Source organism: Corvus hawaiiensis, chromosome 6 (genome assembly GCF_020740725.1).
Source record: "Corvus hawaiiensis isolate bCorHaw1 chromosome 6, bCorHaw1.pri.cur, whole genome shotgun sequence".
Classification (NCBI taxonomy): domain Eukaryota; kingdom Metazoa; phylum Chordata; class Aves; order Passeriformes; family Corvidae; genus Corvus; species Corvus hawaiiensis.
This window is the reverse complement of record NC_063218.1, coordinates 11,547,499-11,573,709: the sequence shown is the minus strand read 5'-3', so window position 1 is coordinate 11,573,709 and position 26,211 is coordinate 11,547,499. Positions and strand designations below refer to the sequence as shown.

General features: G+C 38.4%; 2 long non-coding RNA genes across 3 annotated transcripts in view; one reads left to right on the top strand and one right to left on the bottom strand.

The window, feature by feature from the left end:
* Positions 1–26,211, bottom strand: part of LOC125328037 — a 270,003-nt gene that overhangs the window by 23,501 nt on the left and 220,291 nt on the right. Inside the window, exon 11 of the long non-coding RNA XR_007204508.1 lies at positions 7,825–7,849. This is a non-coding gene — a long non-coding RNA (uncharacterized LOC125328037). The remainder of the gene's footprint in view (positions 1–7,824; positions 7,850–26,211) is intronic.
* LOC125328038 lies at positions 1,663–22,527 on the top strand. 2 transcript variants are annotated; one of them, XR_007204510.1, is made up of 4 exons: positions 1,663–1,755; positions 2,940–3,184; positions 20,328–20,588; positions 22,161–22,527. It is a non-coding gene; the product is annotated as an uncharacterized LOC125328038 (long non-coding RNA). The 2 variants fall into 2 exon arrangements; XR_007204509.1 differs by lacking the exon at positions 1,663–1,755 and having other exon boundaries at positions 2,803–3,184.

Genomic DNA, 26,211 nt, shown 5'->3' with positions numbered 1-26,211 from the left:
ATTACAGAATGAAAGTCTGTTTTCTTGGAAGTACAGGGAATATGTGTGGCTTCTTTCAAATTTCACAGACCAATGTATTAAACACTGCCATTGATGCATAAAGCACAATTTGAGAAACACAGCCTCCAAGAACTATTTGAGGTACTGTGTTGGATGCAGACTGAACAATGTCTTGGTTCCTAGGATGGCTGTCCAATCTATTATTGTGTTGAAGGCCACGTTTAATGCTTCGATTGCTCTCCCTGATGTATCTGCTAAGAAGTAAGCCAAGTGAATTGTATCAGGTAAGCTGCTTGCTGCTGTTGTGTACATGCAATTTGGCTATTGACTGTCTTATATTAACAAGCAACTGCAACCAACACTGGGTAAACTGAAGTTTGGCAAGGCTGCCATTGTCAGCAGATAGAGGGAGAGAGTTTTTGCAGCAACCATGTGAGGAAGTGTACAGATTAATTTCTCGTTTACCACCTTGCCCAATACTTTGAGGAAAGAAAAGGATCTTCACTGAAAAACGAAATTTAAAAACGATGATCCAGTACCGGCATAAAACCAAAAACCCAGCACAAGCTCTATAGCTTTCTGAATCCACAGACCTTTAAAATTTAGTCAGATACACCAAGAAAAGCATTTGATAGATGAAGAAATTCCCATGTTGGGCCTGGCAAAGGTACTGCATTGACATAATTGCTCCTTAAGATTCTAAGGTTCAAATGCTTCCCTCTTGGAAGAAAATACCAATCCAGTTATTATCCTTTGCTCCCTTGTATTACTGGTTTTCTTTTATACTGATCATTCAGAAACTGATTAGCTTTGCAATTTTCCTTCCTTTGCTTAGGAAATAGATAGCCAGAATTGTAACCCTCAGCTTTCTGTTTCAATCTTGTCAATGAATCGCAATCAATTTTATTTTTTAGAAATACTGGTAAGGCACTAAATGTGCATATTATTAGAACCTATTAAAATCATTGGGACAGCTGTTTTAGAACATATTTCCTTGAAAATAATTTTCAGCCTGAAAAGCAGGATTAATTAGCTTCGCAATGACCTACATAGATTGTTCAAAGTGCCTGATTGCTATCAGCCACCCAAGGAAAAAGTTAAGAAAATTGCACTATGAGTTGATCTCATACAGGGGGCATGGAAAAAGAAAGTACATTATTTACAAGGTAAAAAAATAACTTGCTAACAACATCAGGCAATCTACTAACATCATCTGGCAAGTCATTTGAATTTATACTCAAAGAAGATCTATTAGAACCAGAGGGACAAGGCAATAGAATAAAATAAGATCACTGTCATTATTATGAACAACAGGAACTGTCAACAGTCTCTGATGATTTTCCTGTTGTCTGTCTGTCTGTCAAAAGAGGGAAATGTGTGTTTAGTATGTCTCTTTCTTGTCATACAGCATTTCTTATTTTTTTGTCTGACATTTTATAATTCTGTAAGTAGTCTAAAATTCAGTCTTTTTTGGTGTAGTTTTGTGCTATGTTGTACACTGCATGGACACTTGACTGGGTTTAGGGCTCTACAATAATATTTGTAAGGGAAAATGAATCAACCCAGTATGTGCAACACCTGTCCATTCTCCTACAGCAATAAAGGATAATGGTAAAACTGCGCAGTGTGAACATGGCAGGATATACGAGGAGAAGATACATCAAGTCTTTGTGTGGGCTGGACTTCAATCTCTTGTACTACTGCATCCCAGGAAGAAAGCCTAGATGGGGTTCCACTAGAAGACTGACTGTGAGGGTAAGCCCTGAGAGCTGCTCCATAAGTGATATAGGGCCAGGAGACTGTCCTTCCATCCCTCAGATCAGCAAGGCTGATATAGCAGCCGGAGGGGGCAAGGGTTGCATGTGCCTGTTCAAAGATCAGCATAATGTGAATGTGGGCTAGACTGCTGTTCCTTTGATGGCTAACCCGATGTTTTCAACACTGATGAGTTGAAAACCACCAACTCCTACCTGCCCATTCTCTCAGTTTGGTGATATCTTTCTGGTCTTCTTCACTACCAGGCAGGTAGAACCTATCCTATTTTTTCAGATCTGATGATCTGAAAAAAAAGTTTAATGTCAGGTGCGAACATGCAAATTTCCCTGGGTATATCCTTCCTCAGATCATTGATGAAGATATCATACAAAACCAACATCACTTTTTTTATGGACTGTTTTTTTCAACAATAACATATATTAAAAATGAGACCTACAAGTGGTGCATAAGGTGGACAACTCTAAGGCAGCTAGATCATAAGCTGGACATTCTATTTAATTCGTGCTGAATCTAGCATGTACACTCTATGTGCAGCAGTAGAAAGTGGTACAGTACAGAAGATCTTTGTGAGCACTGTTAAGAAGGCAAAGGCTCATCCATCCAGACCACAGCGATTTTGCAGTATATCTGCCCTCCTCACTCCTGCAGTCTGCATAACATGCTAGAAATTTTATTCAGATGGCTGGAAGGTACTTACAGAGTGAAAGAGATGGGCTTTCTCTAGTGATTTAATCAGCAGAGAGAATCCAGGTTAGGATGGACTTTGTCACTTAATTATTTTCACAACTTTACCTTCAATGTTCATAAAATTATGCTGCACCTCTTGGGTAAGTCAGAAAGCTTTGCTCCTTAACATTTGCAGAGTTCAGATCTGAATATAAAAATGGTATTGAGTTACAAAGTAAAATCATAAAAGTAAACGTTTCCCTGAGAACCCAAGACTAAACCAGATCCAAAATATGTCATCTCCCTTGAGCTCTGTGTTACATCTGTAAGACCAGATACAAAAACCTTGGTAAAGTCTCTCTGAGTAACTAAGAGGCTGAAAAAGACAAGGCCAAATGAGATACAAAAATTATCCAGCCAAATACACAGTCTGCTTGCAATAGCACAGAGACTAGAAGTACTAAGAGCCTTAATGCTGTTTTTTGAAACTGTTATAGGCACCCAACTTGGGCAAAATAGTTAGGTGTTAGACCCACTGGGGCTCCAGAGCTTCTGTCTCAGCTGCATCTGTCCCCTTTATGACTAAAGAGAACTTTACCTTCCTGAAACAAGACAGAAGAGTTGCCAAGAGAAAGACATTCTGAAGCACCAGGCTCAGGTGTCTGAAAGGCACGAGAATTGGGATTCTGCAGTAAACACCAAGAATCAGTCGGGATTCAGAGCAACAAACTTGTTTCTACAGGTAAGCAAAAGGAGCACCCAGCTGTTGCCCACCAGCTCAGCTGTAGGAGGAAATAGGTTCTGGACTGCAGCCGCTTGATCCCATTTCAAAATCGGTGTGGGTGGGGGATGTAATAATCATAACAGCAATTTTTTTCAGGAATATTGAACACAGGCAATGAATCAAATAAGGGTTGGCAGCAATTTATGTAAGCTGGGATCTCCCTATTCTTGTAAACAAGATCTGAAGATAAACTTTTAATCAAAGACATTATAAAACTTCCTCCTGCTCAGTTTGTTACAGTCTCAGAAAAACAACAGCTCAGTCAGGTAGAACTCCTCTTGTCTTGGGGCAGAAGGATGCTCCAGGACAAGATTTATTCCAGCCCCATTTTCTGTGGTAATAATTTAGAAGAGTTACGAAAGATCTTAAAAGCTCACTCACAAAAGCTAAGTGTTTCTGTAGAATGTGATAAATTTTATAATAATTTGAGACACAAGAAGAAACTGCAGCTCTGTGTGGTAGAAAGAAGGCAAACTGAATGTTGTTCATTTGGAAATGTTCTAGAGGGAACGCTATAATATAAATTGGTTTATGATATTAATAAGAGAGAATTCAAAGGATGATTGTTGGCAGAGGAAAATTTAACCTGGCCCAAAACTTTGAAATTACCAAAAGTAATAGAAGCAGTACTGAAAAATTACAAGATATGTGAGTATAACTCAGAGACGATCAAACTGCTTCAGTACACAAAATATGAAGCCAGTTGGAAGGAACTTGCTCTCCTGAGGGTTGCTTCCATGTGGAGGAGCTCATTTTACATCAGGTTGTCAGCATAAAATGGCCCAATGTCATAAGTTCCTGAATTTACAAGGCTGGGCCAGAAAATGCAATGGTGACTGTCAAGAAGCATTTCAAACTCAGGGTACAACCCCAGCCAAAGCAAATGATAAGGAGGCAGGAGGAGGAGGGGGAAAAGGTTTAATGTTGATGGGAAGGTACACATTCCACCTCCTAGGTGGAGGGCTCTCTGCTTCCCTTTGATTATATAAGTTTTGGTAGTCTGAGTCCAAGGCAAAGTCTGTCAGGCAGTGAGCACTCCAAAGAGCTAAAAGATAATCTCTCTTATTTTATGAGCACAAGACCATATTTCTTCAGATGCAGAACTGATCCAGCTACATGTAACTTAACAGTGGAAAACAGGTCACTGTGCAAGGTCAGCGCTGAGGCAGCAATAGATCTATCAATATTAACCATAATCTATTGGAGATGGCTCCATGTGCCTGCTGGAAGAGGCTGTAGCAGGCTACCTCAGCTACTCCAAAGCAAGCCTTCTATTCAGGGAAACAAACTGAATGAGCTGGGAAACAAACTGAATTATGTAGGAAACAGACATTTAAGAGAAAACATACATTTAAATCAAAAACTACAGAAGAAAGCAAAAAACAAGTCAAAATCTGGGATTAAATGAAGCATCATTTTTCACTTTCAGAAAGAAATTTCTTTTTGGCAAAACATTGTGGAAGACAAGGAGAAAGGAAGGGCTGAAGGACACGAAAGCCATCAGTGTCTAATTCACTATCAAATATTCCAAGCTTGTTAACATCCACAAAAACTCTGCATAGCCACCAAAATTTTTCCTCGTGTTTGTATTGAACAACAAATATACAGGAGAACAGAAGTGTTGATACTAAGTTCTGCTGATGTTAATGATAAAGAAATGGACAATTTGATAAAGAAATATAAAAAGTGTTTTTAATAACTGTTTCAGTTATTAATATACTCTAGTTTTTGTATTTCCCCTGCTATACTTTCCCTACTTCTTTAAGTTCATGGACTTCCTGAATTGATGTTTTGATTCAGACTGACATGTTTAATTAGTGTATGCCCTGTGAATCTGTTTATTTCTTTGCTAATTTTGTTTGCTTGTTTTTGAACCTACATGGAATTGTTGTCTCCTCAACATAATCTGCCAATGAGTTGTGTTATGTAAATATTTAAGTTTGTGAAAGGTACTTTTATTTTTATTGCTTTGAAACTTCCATGTCTGCACACTTGTATATAGAGGGAAAGGCTCAACAGTTTTCCTATTTCTTACTTCACTCTTCATATTTTTATAGATCTTTCCAAGTTGAAAAGTCCTTTCTTTGTTGTTGCTTTACGTGGAAGTTGCTTAAAATTTCTGGTTATCCTTGTTCTTCTCTATACCTTTCCTAGAGCTACTTTACCTACTTTACTTCCAGTTCTAATGTGTGGAATGACCAGATCTACACATTCTATTCAAAATACACAGCATTCAAAGCAGCATATTGATATCTTGTCTGCTCTCAGCAATTCTCTAAAACAGTTCCTCTATCATGGAAGATAATGCCAAGATTTCAGATTACTTTCCTACTATGCCTTCATCCTGTTTAAGTGATCGTGTTGCACCTTGATATTTGTGAACAAAATTAATTATCTGGCAGATTGCCTCTTCACATGTTCCCAAAATTCTACAACATTTTTTTCCCCCATCTTTAGTATTCTTTGCTCTTCCTTTGGTAGCATTTATGCCCTTTTCTATTTCCCCTGCCCTTTTCTATTTCCCACAACTATATATGACTTCCACCTATTTGGGAGGATGTATTTTTAAGAGCTACTTTCTTCTTTAATCTGGCTGTTTCATGAAGCTGAATCCTTTTTATTTTGTGGTTGGGTTTTCATTGAATGGTTCTGTTTTCATTGAATGGTTCTGTTTAATTAGCACTGTTCATTAGCTGCAATCCTCTGATGTGGTGGTTTTAAACTTTCTCCATGCAAGCTATAAAAAAATTGTCCTTCTAGCTGCTCCTTTTTAGCTTCCTGTTAACTAGTTTTCTCATGGTAATATGTAGATCTATTTAAGAAAGTAATGCTATTGTTCATTTCCCTTTCCATCAACTCAGTTCAACATGCCTATATGAAACTATATCACAGTCAAATTGCAGTGTTCCTTATATTAAATGTGTTTGGTGGGGGATTATGTTTGTTTGTTTGTTTGTTTGTGATTCTTGTTAGGTTTGGGTTGGGGGTTTTTTTTAATGCAGATAAAAATTAGTTAGTTATAAAAAGAAGGATTTCAAGACCTTTTCAGAAGCAAAATCCTTTCTGGATAAAGACAAAACCTGCCTTTTTATAGTGGAGATGTAGGTTTTTCTATGTGGTAAAGATGCAGTTGCTCCTCTGTGCTCTCGTTTTTTACATTGGATTGATCTCAAAGAACAAAAAAGTCTCTAGCTGCCTTGAAAAAGTATAAAGATGTATAAAAGGTTGAAAGGCAGGTGACTGCAGAGAACCACTGCTGCCCCTAGGCAGTAGCCAGTGAGCAGAAAAAGCCATGGTACACCAGTGTCTCTGACGTGTTAGTCAGGAACCTTGGTGAAATGACCAACGTAGGCTATCTTAGTCAAATGGAACACTCTTGAATTGGAATAGGGGAGTTAGCTATTTTTTTACAAAAAAAAAAAAAAAATCAATCACAATTATTTACTATTTGATTGCTGTAAAGGGGAAAAAACTGGATATCTTACACCCCTACAATCTTTTCTAAGGACAACCTTAGTCTTCCAACATTCCCTTTAAATTACTTTTCATTGGTACTAAAGTAAAATTATGTGGTACACTCCCTGTCCTGGTTTGAGATTTGTCACATAATATTATGTACTGAAATTTTGCTAAAGTCTTTTACAGCCCAAAATACACCCTCAGGCTTGTATGAGTACAAGTTGTCCCTCAGTCATATTTTCTTCTTGAGTTCTGATTTTGCCATTTTGGAAAACACTGGCAGCAAAGACCATAATAAGTGGAAATAATCTCTGAGTGAAAACTGCAGGAGCACAACTTTTCCACAAGTTATATCATATACTCATTGTTCATTGTTTCTCTATATAAAATGTTTCCTGACAACCTATAACATCAGGGCCAAGACTAACTTGTTTTATGGCAGCAACTGGTGTGTATAATCAAAATTAAAATCTGAAGACTTGCAGGGATTGTCTGTTTGGAAAGAGAAATAGACCAAGAAGTATCTGAACATCTCTTCAAATTCCTACAATGCACATCTGTGATGAAGTAAACACAGCAAGGAGCTTTTGCTAGTGTCATAAATAGGATCAGATATGAAAGATCTGGATTGTAATGTTCTTGGTACTTGAAAACATAAACCAGGGAAAGACTTATGCCATAGATCATAAAATTTGAATTTAAAATGTAGAATTGAAGTAAATTATATAATTCACATTTTTTAAAAAATCCCATGTAAATACTATTCAGTAATTATGCTGAAAATTTTGCTTATCTATAATCATCTAACAACTTTCTAGGATAAATGTATGGTATTCATTTTATACATTCAACAAATGATACATACAGTTAAGTGAGTTATGATACATATCCTAGCTAAATGGGATGAAAATAACTTAAAGGTGATATCTCTCAGAGCTTGTAATTCTAAGAGCAGAATCAGCAAAACTTGCAAGATTACCAGGTTAAACATTATGATCAGTGTGAATAACATGCACACTTCTTGACAAATTTTAATTTTTTCCACTTGTTCTGTTGTGCACTGGTTATGATAGAGGGTCAGAGAAAAAGATAATCACTCTTTGCTCTGTGCTACAGAATGGTTTGCATGGTCTCTTTACCTTGTCTTCTCTCCAGGCTCCTCACCTGTGTATAAGAAAAACAAGATGTCAGTGACTAGTTCAGCAGTGATTAAAGTTAACTTAGATGCCCAAGGGCAAACCAAAATCCTTCTTTGCTACTAAAAGACCTGATATTTTCCTAAGCTTTGCAGTTCACCCAGCATATAGGATTGTACCTGCAAACATGATGAATACCTAGGCACTGCACATGAGTATTCTAGATCTCAGTCAGGTTTTGGTAGAGAAACCAGAGAAAAAAATCCTCCTAAATTTTCAGTCCAAGTGGTAAAATCAGAGCATGCTTAATGTGCTGACTAGTTCCTTTTCTTCAAAAAAATGCAGTTTGGGATGCTACCTTTTTTGTAAGAGTAAGAGAAGCATCCTTTAATATCATTCTTCACAATATTTATTCAGGAGATGGGAAATCCAGGAGGAAGAGGGAATAAAAAAGAACATGAAGAATGATCAAATGTGAAAATACAAGATGGGTTAATGAGAACCCTCACAGAAATTCTGTAGAATGAGAGCTAATTCTTTAAGGCTGTTTTTAATAACATCTGCCAGAGAAAAGAGTGAATGTGATCAAAGTTATTTGTTGTTGCATGTACTTCCTTGATTCTCACAAAATCACTCTGCTTGGATAGCAGCTGTTGGAACGGCACCCGAAATTCTGCCTCTGAGAACAATTTAATGGGCAGTTTTCACATTAACAAATATGTAGTTCACAAGACTAGCCAGCAGAGAGCAACACTATTTAAATTTGAACTGAGCGTGATATCTTGACAAACTAATTATTACATTACTGTGCATAAAACTGTATAATGCAGCACATTAAATGTAATGCTCTGTTACATCAGTCACAGCCACTCACTGCCAATGCATTCCGATGTAATGCCTAACCCAGAAAAACATGTATGCAAATCATCTGCATACTTGCTTTTAATTTGCATGATCTTGAGGGGTTCTTCTGAGGTTATAATATATGGCAAACTTGTAGAATTAAACACAGATGTACTTTTATTTCACACACAAAATTTAACTGCAAAGCTTTAACAAGGAATTTGCACAATGAAATTATTCCCTCTAGCCATCTTAAGGGGTCAGATGGTCAGAATTAATTCAGTTTGTGCAGGGCATATTGGGCAAATAAAAACCGTCTGTTTTATCTGCAAGTTTTTCTGTATCTGTTGGTGGAAAAAGTTTACCATCTCCTTTACATGGCAGCCCTCAAAAATTCCTAGTCTGGAATTACTCCAGTCCCTCTCTTGGTGCAGCCATTGGACAACAGCTATAAAAACTGTCTGCATAGTTCATTGGGGCATTGGTGAGGTGATCTGCTGAGTCCAGTCACCCTGAGAAATGCCCTTCAGTCTAGGCAATGATTTCTTTGCCCTTGTCTCTATTTCTTTCAGCTTCCTAAAGATATAGGGACCAACTTAAAATCCAGCTGTACCAAGAATGGCAGAGTAACAGGCTTTCCCAGATGGTGGGAAAGCCTCTTTACTCTGGCATCATGTCTATCCTGGTCCACAGATTTATACTGGAAGATGATGTGTCTGCCAAAGAACATAATTTCTTAATTCTGCCAGTGAGCAGAGCATCTCTATCATTCTCAGCCTGGGAGATGTCTTGGAACAGTTCTCAGATTGATAGTAAGAGATACTGAAAGGTGGCAGTGAATTCCTTGGCAAATATGAAATAGGTTCTGGAGGGAGAAATCCTGAACTGTCTCAGCCATATAGTATCTCTAATGTTCTTTTCCCATCTGCATTATTTTTCCACTGAGGCTGAACCAAGAAGTTAACAAAGACACAGACTATCCCTTTCAATTACTTAGGGATGAAAATTTTTTTTCATTAAACAAGTTCCAAAAAAGAACAAAAACTAGGAAGAAAAAGCATTTAACTGAGAGTGTAGCATTAAACTTGTAAAGTGGCTTACTGAGCATCTTACAGCAACATAGTACATATATTATATTGAAGCAGAGGCAGGCAACCAACTTTCTATGAAAATCTTTCTGTTTTGCCAAATTAAATTATTTGGTCTGTGTTCATCCAGGCTCACCCACAAAGCATTCTTGTAGCCTGTCTTGCAAAAAGGAATATTCAGAGTAAATTTTACTTAAATATTGCTAAATAGTTCCAGAAGGTGAATGCGAAATTAACATAGAGACTTCACAGCAGCAATCTGATCCAAAAAATTGCACTCAGCTTAGGAAAAAGGAACTGTACCACGTATCTAGGCAAAATACAGGACATGTCATGAATTATGAGAGTTCAAAACAAATAGTGGACAGAAGGTGTAGAGGTCAATCAGAAGTCATTTTGGTTTTTTGGTCAGATTAACTTCCCAAAGCTTCTGAAAGAGTATGGAGATCTTTACAACACAAAACCGAGGAAATATCACTGAGTAAATAACCTGCTTCAAAAGATCCTCCAAACTTGCCTGTACTCCTGAAATCACAGGCGTACATTACAGTGGAGATGATGTAATATACAGATTTAAAACAAGAATATGGGACTTTCAATATCAAGAAGTGTAACAGCACTGAGAGGAAGTAAAGAGGTACTGATTCCTCTGTTCCTTTTTTGGTTGATTCCTAGTCTGCTTGTCCTGGTGTGTTTGAACAGTGAAAGCCAACCGAACTCAGTTGGTTTCCACTCTGATCTAAAGTGTAGCAGATGATGCTTGCAGTACGAAGGGTGAGTAATAATGTCTTTCACATTTGCGTTTATCAGATTGTTTCAAATACAGCAATTAATTCAAGTCTCATATAATGCCAGGAGCCATCGTACCTTGTGTAAGCACAGTATAGAAGATTATTAAACCAGCTTTCTCTTAGAGCATTTAATGTGACACATCTTAAGTCATTCTCTTCACTTAGACTATATAGTCAGCACACTTCCCCCATTACTAAATGCCACAGGAATTTATGTCACTGATGTCTATGGGGCTTGATACTTATGGGGAAGACGAAAAAGCTCCAACTGGAAACTCAAGCCAAAAGGAATATTCCTCAAGGAGAACAGATGTGAGGGAACCCTCAGAAAGGAAGATCATGCAAGACAAGTTACGAATACCATCTGAATTGGAAGGATTAGTGCAAAGAGCTAGCAGAAAATGAGTTCATGAATAGAGGGACTGCAAAACACCCCTTTGTCTTCTGGAAAGGTTGTTCAATTCTATCATAAACTTTCTGGCACTATGGCCACCCAGAGGAAAATGCAAAGTTAAGAGCATCTTTTCCATCTCTTTTTATATGTCCTCTTACTCTTTATCTTCTAATTTTTCACAAGAGCATTATTTAAAGTAAAGAAGCAGAGACAAGGCAGGCCATAAATTCATTTTGTGCCACATGGTGTGGTGTGCTTAGCACTCCCTCTTACTTGTGCCTGAGCACAGCCCTGCCCAACTTGATAGCTGTGATATGTCTGCTTAGAAGGTACAAAATGCTACAAGATCCAGTAGATTCAATCTAGAATGTATTATTCCAAAGCATTTAGGGCTAAGGAAACATTAGGCTGGCATGACCACAAACAGGACAAAGGCATAGCCTCTTCAGCAGTCTTCCTGCTGTGAGGAAATGGCCAGCAAGCTACAGGAATTGTGAACTCTATTTCTCACACATTAACCTGTTACTGACTGGTCCTTTTCATGGTTTTTAACATCATCAGGATCTCCAGAACCATACTGGAGGAACATTCTGGTCCCAACAAACACATATAAGGTAATCATAGATCATATCTCCCTAGACAATCTGGAAAAACCTCCACTGCAACAGACATTGTCTTCTTGCAGCCAAGGTCAGCTGTGTCTGGAGTGCTGACCTGGTGGTTGAAGGTGACAGTGTCTCATGGTATCCCTTTTGCATGCTTTACAATCTAGCCTGCTCTATTTTCAATCTAATTATCTTTTTTGCCACTGATGTCTCTCTCAGTTGGGATGAACTGGAGGTCAATTGAGATGAACTGGGATATCCAGATGCAGAGGGAAGGACTGCTGTAGTGTTTTTCTTTCCAGGGCAAGGCATGGACATATCTTCAGTGAACATCTCAAACATCACTGCTCATTACCTCTCAATCCTGACCAGTCTGCAGAAGGTCTGGACTTTTTCTTTCACCAGCTATTTCTAGGGTCTTGATCGTCCCTTTCAAAGCCACCCACACTTTAAACAGAAGGGCCATGACACAAAAATTAGACATGTATAGAAGACTATAATGGAAGGCCATGTGTACAGCAACACTTCCCAGGCTCCATCAAGCCAGAATCCAAAGGTTTCCTGATCCTGATGTAGTATTGTTGTATAGCAAAAAATGGATTATTCTTCCATGAACTTCTCTGGAAAGATTGCAAATGGATTTTCATGACTTGGAGGAGGTTCAGCTGTGTTTTGTCTTAGCACCACTGCTGAGCAGGAGAAGAAGACATACTTTAGTCTAATCATATCTTCCTTATCAGCACATTTCAAAGTTCTAACAAATTTCTAAGTTCTAGGTAAGTGAATTCTTTCGGAAAATTTTACCAGTTACACATTAAAGATTATTCTTTAGCTGTGAGCTTTGGTTTGGGAAAATCAATATCTAAGTATCCATCATGTGAACACACATCTACCAAGTTGCATGCAGAAGAGATGCTAGGCACCACATAAATCCATAGAAGGGTTAGAGTGCTAGTCTTCTGCAATTATGACTGTTTCAAGTTAAAAAACAAAAGCATCAATTTTAAAAGTGTACTTTTAACTAACTCTTTCAGAGATTGGCTTCAGAAAATATGAGAATTCTGAAAGCTTTCCTTGGAAGATGGCAAAATCTTCAAAATCATCCCAGTGAGTACATTGCCAACGACTTATTTCAACACAGCTGCTAATCCATCATGTGCATTTTATGGAAAGAGTTTCCTCATATATCAGATCTGTTGGGCTGCAAGCTAGTCATAGTATGTTGTGCCTTCACCTGAATTTTTTGACTGGAATAAAGGATAAAAGATATCAACCCTCTTATGTGCCAGGTTCTTGAATGACAGAGATAAAAATACATTTTGGAAGCTGCTTATTGCTACATTATGCAGTCACTTTTGAAATAGTTAAAACTCCAAAACACCAAATAAATAAGTTGGAATACCATTTGCTGAACACAAATTTCTAGATGTCTGCCCACAAGGGAAAGAGAAGCCACTTTTTGTATTTGTTGAACAGAAAATGTGGCATTGCAAAGACTATGAATTACATAGTGTTCTCCCTGAAAAATAGAATTGCATAATATGTTGTTTTACTACTGCACGTAGTAAAAAATCATTCTTAGGTCCCAAAGCCAGAAAAAACAACACATGAAAGGACAAACTGACTACAAGTTCACTGCTTTGGATATAAAAAGGTATCTGGCATGATGAAGTCTTTTTTAGTCCATGTGGTTTTCATTTGAATTGGTTCATGTAAGGTTCTTTCAAGAGGAGGAAAAAAATGCGATAAATCTCCTTAGGAATAGAGCTGTGCAAGCTTGTGAAACTCGCTGGGCAAGCCAGCTTCTTTTGTTCGCCAAATTCTAGGGGCACAAGAGCCTAATGAGAGCTTAATTAAAATTGATGTGAAAAAATTAAACACTTTAAAGTATTGTTTGGGGGCTTGCAGAGCTCATGCCAGTGAAAGTTGATAATTTTGTGGGTTTGGAATTTAATTACATTAATTGGGGTTTTTTTCATCTACAGAACTCTCTTGCTATCTCTTTTCTTTCCATCTAAGAAACAAACTAGAAAAATATTGGTAGGAAAGAGCCCGTCTGTTTTCCTCAGTTTCCCTGGGTCCAGAAGAGTGAGTGAGTGTTCACGTCAGAGTTGAGATGCTCTTCCCCTTTCAGGACATTTTTCTACGTGGTCTTTTTCAGGCAAGCATGAAATCATTCTGTTTGAGCTTTGAGCATATGTGCATTCATGCTACGCATCCTTGGACAGAGCTGTCTGCTGAGCACGAATTGATATTTTCTGTCTTTCAGCAGGGGCTTTAGCTTGGGCTCAGCACTGTAAATGCAGTAACATGGCTTCCAGTTCAAGGCTGTCATACATCCAACTGGCTCAAGTCTTGGGCAGAAAAACTTGTATTCTGCCTGCAAATTGTATGTAGACCTTCTCTGATACTCATTCACACTGAGCTTGATCTGATGCCTGTTGGAATCAGTGATAGTCTTTACACTTCAATAGGTTTTGCAATAATCTTCCTTCAATGTCTTGCAAGAAGTATTTATCACTCAGAACTTCTAGGGACTTAGGGGGCCCCAGGATGCCCAATATCTAGAAGTGTTAGATTTTGCCATTTCAGTTCAGACATCCCTTTCACACAAAAATTAACACTCTTGTTCCAAGCGAATTTCCAGTTTGGTAACAGATTTAGTGAGCATGAACACCATTCACCATTCATCATCTCCAACGGCTGCTTGAAGAACTTTGAACTCTGGCAAGTTCATGGACAAGACAGGAGCTCACTTTGCTAGTAGCATTACCTGATTAGAGCCTATTGTGCACCAGTGCAAAACATGGCTGGGAATCAGTGGTGTTACATCAGCCCCATGAATTTGAATAGTCAGACTTTATATGGTTTTAAAGGTAATATATAAGTATATAAGTATATAACACCTTATAAGGTTGCTTGAAAGCGAAATGGCATCAGAAATGATTGTATTTTTTAATGGAACAGTTTTATCTAGGTCCTTACAAGTGACGCTCTCCATAGGTATTCTAACAAAGATTCAAGGTCAGGCAATTATTTCTCTGCTTATTTTTACATCAAAAATATTTACTCAAGCTAGACCAGAAAAGTTTAGTCTATCGACAACGATTTTTTGGGGCTGTTGATTTTTTTTTCATTTGGCAAAAGAAGCTAAAATAAACAGGTTCTTTTGGGTTTTTTTAAAAAAGTTGTCTGGTTTTGGGAGGAAAACACCCACTTCCTGAAGTGGTTAATCTTGAAAACAGAATTTTGGGACCCCTCTGTTATAATTTTGTATTACAAACCAAGTAGAAAAACAACTATCTGAGTGGTGGAGCAACATGATCAGCTGGTTTTTTGCTAAAATTAAACCTTTCTATGAGCTAGGCCAGTGGATATCAGCTATCTCTGGATATGAATATATTTGTGTCTCAAGGGAATAACATGGGTATTTTGATGAATAAGTCAAGCCTCTAGACAGCCCAACAGAGACTATTTCTTACATATTGTTCCCAGGGAAACCAAACTGAAAGCAGAACTTTCCAAAGAGGAAGCAGCCATCACAAAACACTGACCAGCTGTAGGTGGATGTGCTTCACAGAAATACTTCTGGGTTTTTACCTCCTTTTATCTATTTCTTAAAAGTAAATAGATCCTTTAATCCCATGGCTCCTGCAGGTGAATTCAGCTCACTAATAAAGAACATGCTTTTCCAGCCACATCGATTTTACATTTGTATAAAGTCCAATGGAGTCTGTTCAGTAAACACAAAATTCTTTCACTGGGCCTGAGAGGTGTGATGACAATGAACAAAAAACCCAGACAGAAGCATTTTTCCAACTTAATTTTTGCAATGAAAAAAATTTCTTCAAATCACCTGCAACTGAGCAATAAAGCTCAAGCACTGTAAATTCATGCATAAATTGGTTCTGTAATTTTCATCCCTACCTCTGTACCAAAGCTAGCTTCTTATATATGCACTCTTATCTTTCTACTAAAAGAAAAGACATTTTCTTTTAGTAGTCTCATCAATACAAAGAACTTTTAAAGCCAAGTTATGGCACTATCAGAGTCAACCCAGAATCTTTTGATCAAGTAATCAAATTAAATATCAAAAGGCAATTAAAAAGATTTCAGTCTACCTCCAGCTTTCAGTCAAGCATGATGAAAGCATTATTATTATTTTATTACCTTCCACTTTCTTGAATCCTGCCATATGGCTCAGGTGATGTAGATCCACAATTATTGAAGAAGGTTTAACTTAGATCAAAGCATCATGGAATTCAAAATTTTACTACTTTCTCTGAATTTCAGCAATGCTGTTCCATGGGTTTCTTTCCGACCCATTGCCTTATAGTATAGCAAATTCTCAGTTTACACAACACTTTTTACATCCACAAAGACATCCAATATATCACAAAGAATTATTATTGCACTTAGATTTTTCATACCCTGTCAATTCTTTTCTTCATCTTCAATTAAATGTTCTTAGCAAGAAGAAAACAGATCTTCCTTTTTTTGTAACCACAGTATTTGGTATCCTGGGATATAATGTGAACAGTATGCTGCTCCTGCTATTATTATTAATAGTAATTTTGTATTATCTAATTTGTACCTTATACAACATTCAAAATCAGCATATTCCTGTGCCCAGAGTATTTCTGATTTTGGGGGACATGTGGCACCAGTTATATCTAGATGAACTGCAACACAGAATAACAGAAGAATATCCTTAGGAGCTTAGTGACTGATGGGATAAATATGCCTTCTTCTTTTGACCAGCCAGTTCTGCTGGCTTCAAAGCAAACCAACTCCATGAGCTCTCAGAATTTTTAGGATGACAAGAAGATTGCCATCTACTGACCTGAAGCTCATATTGTACATATAGATCATCATTAGGGGGCTGAACTCCCCAACCTGTCCCCCACATATAGAGCAGATGGAAAGAAATGGATTCATTAAGAGGAATTCAAAGCAGGATGTGTCCTGAAACACTGCTTGCAAAGGTATTTTTGTGTCTCTGGTGATTTTAGGAGGACTGAAGGAAGACTCCTAACTGGGGCACTTAGTAGTTAGATATTCAGTGATTGGAGTGCTGCAGTGGTACAGGGAAAGGGTAGCTCCATTGTTCCTCTGAGGCCTCAGCCCATTTTTTTTCCAATAAATTTCCAAAATTTTTATAGCAAGAGCTGTGGTCTTTCTGCACCCTTTATATTTACTAAAACCCAGACATCCATCTGCAGAGCAGTAGAAAGATCAGACACCAAGAAAATACAGAAAAAAAAGCAAAAAGAAGCATGGAGAGACAAGTTGTGACGTTAGTGTGTGTGTGTGTGCATCTGCCATGATGGTTTAAGTATGTTTTGGTGTTGATATGTCTGTAGGAAGGAAAGGACAAAATAATTTCAAAAAAGTATAACACCAATAAGGTGATCGTGAGGGAATGTAATTAAAGGGATGTGAGGCTATGAGTGCTGATACAACACAGTGGAAAGGGGAAGGAAATCAGAGGCATGAGAACATAATGGCTAATGAAGGATCTTAGAAGCTGAAACCAAGAATTTAACTTCATAAAAAGTACATCAGGAGCCCAAGGATGTGCTCTCTTCAAGCAGACAAAAGCCAGATGTAGTGGGGCTTGCTATGCAGCTTTGGGTCATTATTACATGTTGGTTCCATTACTTCTGTCTTCATCAAGTGTTATTAACTCATCATCACCACAGGCTGCCTTTTTGTCATGTAGAGCTTTGTACTCTGAGCAAAACGTCATTCATTGCTCATAGTTTCTTCCAAGCAGAGTAGCAATACCTTTGTGGCTGGAAGGATAGTCATGATACCTGAATTGCTAGAGCATACTATGGAAGTATGGCAGATCCTGCCAGGGAGCAGGAAGAAAATAGAGCAACAACTCATATGTTATACCTCTAAGATGCATAAGTGTGTATAGCCAAAAATTTCTTCATTGCCATAAACTGCTAGGGTTTGGGACCCAAATAAAAAGACAGCTCACGTGAACCTTAGTTTGGTTTCAAGTAAAAAGTCTATTTCATCCTTTATTTTTGATCAAAGTTATTACCAGGGTTTTTTTTCAACACTAAAAGGAGGTTTCAGTGTCAGCTACATAGCTATCTAAGTATTTGAAAAGTGTCACCAAATTTCAAGGGTTGTTCTTCACAACAGATTCTTCAACTTTTACAAGAGCTATAATTTTGACCGAGTTTCCAGTCAGGTGCACATTAGGAATGGTTTTAATCAAATTAATTAAGTGCCACTCATCAAATAAATATTTACAAATAGGTAATTTTACCTGTGATGGGGGAGAAAAATAGCAGACACTCCTAGAAAAATTTCCTGGCTCTTTCTGGTGTTTTTTTTTTCTTGCCTCTGTTATTAAGCAACTACTCGTTTATCGATAAGCCCCTGATGTCAATTCAACCCTTTCATACTTCAAATGGCTCTGGGCTTTGGTTTAACTTGCAGCAGATTAATTCTGTCTCTTCCATTGAGTTTAGTTGTCTGTGACTTCCCTGCAAAAGCAGATATTTTCTTTGTGAACAAACTTTGCTTCTCTGAGATATTATTCAGCTTTGTGCAAACTGCCATCACTAGGAGAGGATGTTCTCCAGGTTTCTTTTGTAATCTGCTCTGTACCAAACTCAGGCACCTTCTAGGAAGCTCATCTGTGCCCTAGGAAAAATGTGCAGTCCCTCCCTGCTCAGTTTCTTCTCACTTTCAGAGAAAGGCAAGGCAAGTCTACTGCTGGTTGTAGTTTCTCTTTTCTTGACTTGCTGCCACACAAGGTTATCAGTAGACTGAGCAGAGGAGTGATGGTGGTTTGTTTCCCCTGTCACAGAGGCATAGCAACAGTTCACCCTCAGAAGATGTATGGCAGGAATGTGATGTCCCTGTTCCAGTGAGCCAGAGACAAAAATCTCTACAGCACTTGACCAGAATCAGCTGTTCTGCTCTGTCGTGCACTGGAAGATCTCTCACACCAGCTGGATGGGTGTCACAGCCACAAACTGAGTGAGAAGTACCAGGGTTTGCCTCAGGCATGGAGCCAGAAACAGAATCTGACACAGTCCCACAGTCATGCCTAGCTCCCAAATGCATTGCTCCTATTAAAAATCTCCATCCCTTTCCTGAAATCCATTTATTTTAGGGAACATCTGTTATGCCGGTGTAACTGGAGGGCACATTGTGTTGGTGTAAACAAGGCCAGGGGAAGTTTCATGCTGTCTTCCCACCATGTCTTCTTTGTTCTGCTCCCTTCTCATCCCAATGACAGCTGTGTCCTGGGCAGAGCTTACCATTTCTGTGGAATAGTGTGGCATTTTTATCCTGATTTCCTAATAGTGTGATAATTGTGAGATCATGTCCTTCATGTGTTTGTGGAAACAGCCATGGTAGAGGTACCCTATAGCCCTTACCCTTCCTGGTAACTTTTTATCCTGTTTATCAGTCTCAAACAAATATGCCAGAAGGTTGAAGAGGTTTGAAATATCAAATGACTGGTATATCTCCTGAGAAAAAGGTGTGATGAAAAGGAAGGCATGGTAATAGCAGCACACCAAATATTAGACCTCAGAAAATTTGCAGGATTTCTTTTCTCTCTCCCTTGTATCCACTAGAGACAAATGTTTATGAAACCTAACTCCTTCAGTGCTGCTGCTAGTTGAGTTACTTTTTGTCTGTAAGGCTCAGTGTAAACAAAGGTTATCTCACTGAACGCTCCTTCCAGTCTCACTTTGGTATGTAGATAAGACTGACAGTCAAGAACTGTCTCCTCCAAACAGAGTAATGATCAAAATGTGGGGAATAGTGTGTCAGAAGACACTTTTATGTCTTCTGCTCTCAGTTTCCCAAAGCCTCAATACTGTGAAGGGCCAAGGCTTACACCCTTGCTTATATTTGGGGTTTGCTTTTTATTGTGTTTATCTTGCTGTTTCCACATCCACTGATGTATGTGGTAGCAGAGGCATGAACTGAGAACAGTTTCATCTGTAGATCTCCATATACAGCAGGTCACCCGGCCATACACAGGAAACTTGACTTCCATGGACAGGTTTTGCATTTTCTACTTAGAAAATATTAATAAGAAAAAGCATCTATCAGACCAGACAGTCTTCACTGATACGTGCTAAATAGATAAAACACCAAAGAACCAAAAATGCTAATTATGAGTAATGGGCAATTCAGATATACTTAGGACCCCCAGATCACTGAGTCTGAAGCCTTATCTGACACTACTTCTTCTCCCATCTGTGAAACTATGACATACTAAGTGCCTAGATTTCAGTAAACTAAGAGTGACCTGGAAGTTAAATTTAATATTCCATTGTCATGAAAGAAATGTCCTTGCTGCATTCTGTAAATTCTGAGAAATTCCATTAATGTGTGTAGACAAAATACTTAGGCTTCACACTACGAAAAACCCCAAAACCAGACAAGGGCAACGGGCAACTTGATCCCTTTGTAAAACTTTGTAATTTTCTAACCCCTGCTTTTGCTACTTGCAAAACTAAATTGACACTGAATTTTAATTTTACAAACATTGTAAAGAAAATTTCTTTTTTTTTCCTCCTTGTCCTTAGCCTGAAGTTAACTTTATGTTTGATTAACTCAGAGACTTATTTGCTAATAGCTACTGGCAATAGTGATGCAATATTGTCATGAATTTTCATCTTGTTCCACTGCATTCCATCAAAAACACTGAAAAGATTATCCTTTTGTATTATGCTAGGATTCCTCAGACAGGCTATGGTGCCTGTGAAAGGTTCTCAGTAAATATTGCTTTTATTTCCAGGTACAATTTTGGAAGATAACAGTTACACAACTTTCCAAAGAGCAACAGCATCCCAGCAGCAAAAATTTACAGCTTTTGGACCAGAGCTATGGCATATGGGTCAGAACTGTTTGTGACTCAAACCACAGAGGAAGCTGATGCTTTCCTGCAAAAAAAAGATGGAGCTTTTTGCTCAGCACTGCTGGTAGAAAGGGGAAAAGACAGCTATCAAAATTTTATTTCCTTACTGCCTGACAGTAATGCCTGACTCTGAGAATTCAGGTAAGTAGGGAAAAATGTACTTGATAGAACATGAGTAGGTCTGCTTTTGAAGCATCAGTTTCAGCTAGGGAGATAATGGGCAATTGAAAAGCCTCCTTGTGCTGGACTGGATTAGACCTGCTAGGGAAGACATGATTATAAAATATCTCTCTCAGACATCTGTATGTTCTTCCTGAAGCCTTTTCTGTTTGTTTCTGATGTGAAATTTTACTTTATTTGCCACAATGGAGTAGTGTATATAATTCACTTCCCATTAAGGTCCATGGGGACAGTTAATAGAAGTGGGGCTGGCAAACAGCCCTCATCCATACTGCATTGTTTGAAATGATTACTCAATTCCCCATCTTTGACATTGTTTTCAAACATGCAAGTTTTTTTTAATGAACAGAGTAAACTCAAATGTTAGATCAATTAGATTTTCTTTTATCCTTGGTAAGCACAACTGAAACAGGATAACTCTAAAAAGTTGCATAGACCTGTTAAATAGGAAGACTTCTTTATAAGGAAAGCTACAGAAAGCAGAGAATTGTAAAAAACTGAGGAGTGACAGTGCCATACTTGTAGACAAGATGAGTACATGAAAGAAGGAATGCTAAGGAGAAATGATCAAAAATGTGTGGAGATTGTATTAGTGAACAATCTCATTAGAATGATTCGTAGTTGAGCAATTTTGACTTAGAGAGGTTCCTTTAATTCATGGCAAGAAACTGGGAGCTCCTGGAACCATAGAAAACCAAGAATTAGTGATAGAAAACGCCAAAATTTAGAATTTCCAACATAGGTGATTATTCCAAATGTTTTGAATCTTGTAGCATTGTCATGTTAGATGTTAGATTTCATACTAATGTTAAATGTGGACACTCTGTCCCAAGACCATTGAGATCATTTCTGCAGTACTAGAGCAGGATGCGTTATACTTCATTGGTTTCTCAGAGATATTTATCTAACTTGTTCTTAAAAATTTGCAAGGAAGGAGATAAAATGCTATTCCTAATCTGCTCCTGTATTTTATTGTGGGTTCTGATCACTGATAAACTGGAGGGATTCTGTTAATGAGCAGTATATCCACCTTAGATGAAAAGATGCTGGACTAGATTTTTATAATGGCCTTATGTCTCGTTTTCCAACTTTGCAGATCTTTACAATCACCTTTTCTGTCCAAAGGTGGTCTTCCTGCTGTCTTTGGGGTAACATAAAGCTAACAAATGACCAATGATAACTATTATTGCTACTTTAAAGGCACTGGCATTGCTATTACTATAATTAGTGGCACTACTATTTTACTTTGTTTATATGACGGATTGCTGGCAGAAGGAAACCAAAAATGAAACAAAATTTTGATAGACTAGTATGTAAACCTTAGGAAAGTGGGATTCCACCTGAAATGCAGGAAAACATGAAGAAGTAGAATGGGAAGTGTAGTCAAAGTCCCTTTTCAGTTTCTAAGGGAAGTTAGACATCTAGGTATAGCAGGACTGGGCCATGTGTCAAGGGAACATTGTGGGACAAAGTGAGCGTCTACCAGTCCAAAACATCTACCTCCTCCCAATACACTTCTCATCAATATTCCAGATTCTTCGAAGACCTACTTCCAAGATGCCCTGACAGGTGCAGTTGGTGACAAAGTGGAGAGTAAGCACTGTGTTGCCAAGTAGGACAAATGTAGGACCATGAGAAAATCCCTGCTAAATCACGTGATCTACAAAAGTGTGGCATGCCCACCAACACCCAGGCCTGAAACATCCGTTTGTCATCTTTCCAGGAAAATGTTTCCAACACTTTAAAGTTTTCCGTGCTTATTGAAGATTTTGTTTCTTGTGGCATTTATGTGCATTTACATAACTTCTGTAAATCTGTTGCTAATTGTTGTATTTGCTTCTTTATTTCATTTGTCCGATGCCCTTTGAGTGGTTTCAATAAAATTGCATATTATGACTAACGGTCTCTGTCCCCCATCAGAGAGTACTTTTATGTCTCAAATAAAGAAGGTCTGACAAATAGACCCTACGCCTTTATTCTTTACACATCCAAGTCTCCCATCCCACTCTTTGACATAATGGGATTCCTTCAGGATGGGACAAGGTGACACTCACACTGTGCAGGCTGGGAAGGCATTGAATCCACATGGTAGTCAAGTTTCTCACTCAGCTCAGACAATAATAAGGCACTGAGATGTGGCCTTCAAGATTTGCAAAGGATATTGTAATGGTGTGCTTCTCCTTCCCATTCCCATATATATCTGTATATATCCTATATTATATCCCATAATCTGCTCAGGTGGTAACCACCAGTACTGGTTGTAATGGTGTGTCTGGTCATGAGAGCTCTCTCCAACTCAAGCTGGTTTTTGGGGAGACAGATAGCAATACAATAGCCAAAGTTTAGAGCAACGCATCCACCTAATCAAGGTCTGAGTCAAGCCAACTTTGGAAGAAACATTTGCAGTTGACATACAGATCCAGCTATGAGTCAATTACCTTACTTCTTAAATTGTGGGACCCGTTGAGGTCTACTGCACAGAAGTGGGCTGCATGCCAGGATCTCACCTGGAGTAGACACAAGGTTACTTCTCAAGTAACTTCTCAAAGAGAACTCTTATTGCATCTGATAACTCAGTAAGTGACTTGGGAAGAAGCATGTTGAAACTTTGAAATCTCAGCTAGGTGATATAAAGGGTTGAATGCGCACATATAATCCTTTAGACATAAACTGTTGACCAAGTCTGGGACTAAGCTGGATTCAGCTGCACCTAAACTCCCTTCTGAGAAGGGGTTTAGAAAGCAAGGGGATCCTTTCTGAACTTCAAAACTCAGCGGGAGGGTGCCTGTGATAGTTTTGTCTGACCCTATCAACTGTACCTTACCACGAAATCTTGTTAAACTACTGTCCTATTTACAATCAAACTTTGTTAAATCACACTGGTTTATATCAGTTAACATATTGTTACTTCTCTCTTATGAAGTTCTTAATCTGTGACAGAAATGCACTTAGAGCACACTCAGCAGTTATAGTGTATTTGGTACATTCTAAATAAATATCCGTCTGTATAGATTACTGCAAAACTCAGCTATGTTCAAAGATCTAATTCACAAAAAAAATTGCATATAAACATGTTGGGGTCTCCCCCCCTGCCATGTGGTCCTGGGAGAGGGGCCCTGGGGGACAGACACAGGGTTTCCCTGCCCCTGGTCAGCCTCGTTCCCCATTGGTTATTTTGTGTTCCCCTGTGCGGGCAAGGACCCTCGGGTCCCGCAATTGAGCAGTTCCTCAGCAGAGCTCCAGCCATGCGGTTGGAGAAATAAACATCTCTCTGAAACATCTATCAAGAATCGGTCCATAGATATTTCTTTTCCACGGGCCTCGTTGTCTGATACGCGCGTTGCAGTTTCCCCACTGTAACATAAACATCTATAGTGCTAATTGTTACAAAGCAGTTCTACTGAACAGTGCTGGTTAGCTGGAACCAGAAATGGTTCTGTTCTTAATAAGGTTGTTCCAGGAAAAGTGAATCTACAAGTAGCTACTCTTTTTCATTTCCTCCATTCTCCTCTGTCTGAAGCCAAATCTGCTTGGCACTGCAGCAGCTGGCTTCCAAGATAAGGCTGTGAGATCTTGCCGAAGCATACTATGGTCTCTGCGTATGCACAGATGTCAGCAGCATTTCTGCAGTGCAGGGATCCCTCTGTAGTGGCTGATAGCGTCTTGACAGTGCTATGCATTCCTAGACCCTCCCCTTATGCAAACCCAGACTAATCACAGAAACATCACAAAGAGAAATGTGGAAGTTTGAAAGGCCAATGCCATCAAATTCCACAGCTTCAATAGCTCCTAGCATAACCCTGAGCAGTGAGAATACATTGACCCTAGCAACAGGTTTGGTATGCTGGTCCAGAAGACAGTATTAGTATTCCAAAGACTGTCAGTGCAATATCTATATACTGATTTAAAAGAAAATTAGTGACTTTAGTCAACAAATGAGCTTAAAATGTCTATTGCCAAAGTTTATGTGCGACATAATTCTACAGATTCATCTTCAGTGGCCAGTATCCATCTCACCCACATTTTTAAAATATCCCCATTCACATAAGGCATTTTTATATAGATATAAAATAATAAAATGTTGAACAAATTCTTACAGTTCATAATATATTGGTGGTTTCTTCCCAAAGCAACACAAATTATAATGTCAAAACACTCATTTTGATAATGTAGAAAAAGCAGGGATTTTCATTTTAGTCCCACAATAATATAATTATATCTGCTTTTTCTGGAATTCATTTGAAAGTTGATGGTCTGAAATCCTAATCTTGACTTTTTTTTTAAGTAATTTAAAAATAAACCTCTGTGATTCACTTTTGCAGAGACGCAAGTTTCAAAACATGAATAAAATGGGGTCAAAAATCAAATAGGAAACTTTTTTCTTTTTAAAAAGAAAAAAAAATTGATGATATTATTTTGGAGCCTGGATCTTTATCTGAATACCTGACAACTTGGAGGAAGGAGATTTCTTTCAGAAGTAAGTTTGCATGCAGGCGTATGTCTTTCTTTGAGTTCCCTAGGCCCAATTTCATCATATGTTACAGTACGTTTTACTTTAAAACAACGCTTGGAGACAATAAGTAGTTTGTAGTTGATCAAAGGTCTGTGCTTAAGATATTCCAGCTCCAGTATTTACTACTGTATATTCAGAAAAACATAACAGTAAAAAACAGTCTAATGTCAGAATGCGATAACTAGGATATAAGTAGAAATATTAGTGAAAAGAACCTAATGAGAAAGGAAAAAAGAAAGAGTATCATCCACAGAAAAACCGCTGTTTAAATGAACACTGATAAATGAAATTTGCTTTGGGTAAATAAGAAAGAGGAAAAAAGTCAGCTTGTGTTTCTGGGGTGGAAAAGAACAGGCCATCCAGCACAGGCATTGTGTGTGGCTCTGTTAGCCATCAGCACCAGAAAGAAGACATTTTCTTGGTCTTGGCCTCGGGTAAGCTGCAGAGGCTATTCAGTTAACCTCACAGACTACCTTAGAAACTAGAACAGCTAAAGAGCATCTGGAGTACTATCTTATTGCTCTATTTTTTTCATAACTTTGTTGCAAATTCCACATTTTCATTTTTCAAGTAAACTTATTTAAATTCTTGTGTATGAAACCAACTTTGCATCATATGATGCACATGGGCGAAGTAGTCTTTAACATCAAATTGTGCCACTTTCACTCTTGCAATGTCCTGGAAGAGGTCCAGCATGTTAAGAGAACACAAGTGTGCCTCTGGCTGTGCTGTAAAGGCCAGTAGACATTAGCAATGTGGGTGACTTGTGCTGAGGACATCAGGGCCACCAGTGAGTATGTGGCACCCATGAGTGCTCTTCACATCTGTTATGCACTGGCTGCTCAAGGGCTCTTCAAGAAACAGGAGAAAATAGAAAGAATAGAGCAGTCACCCCACAAGAAGAAATGAAGAAATGGCGAAGAGAGAGGGCCTGGAGTTAACAAACAATTCACAAGAGATTAAGAGATGGCAGAGACAAAGATGAGGTAGGGCAGAAGGGAAGGACCAGCCTGAACCCAGGCGGGCTTGCATGAAGATAAACTGGATGAAATTTCACAGGGTACGGGGAAG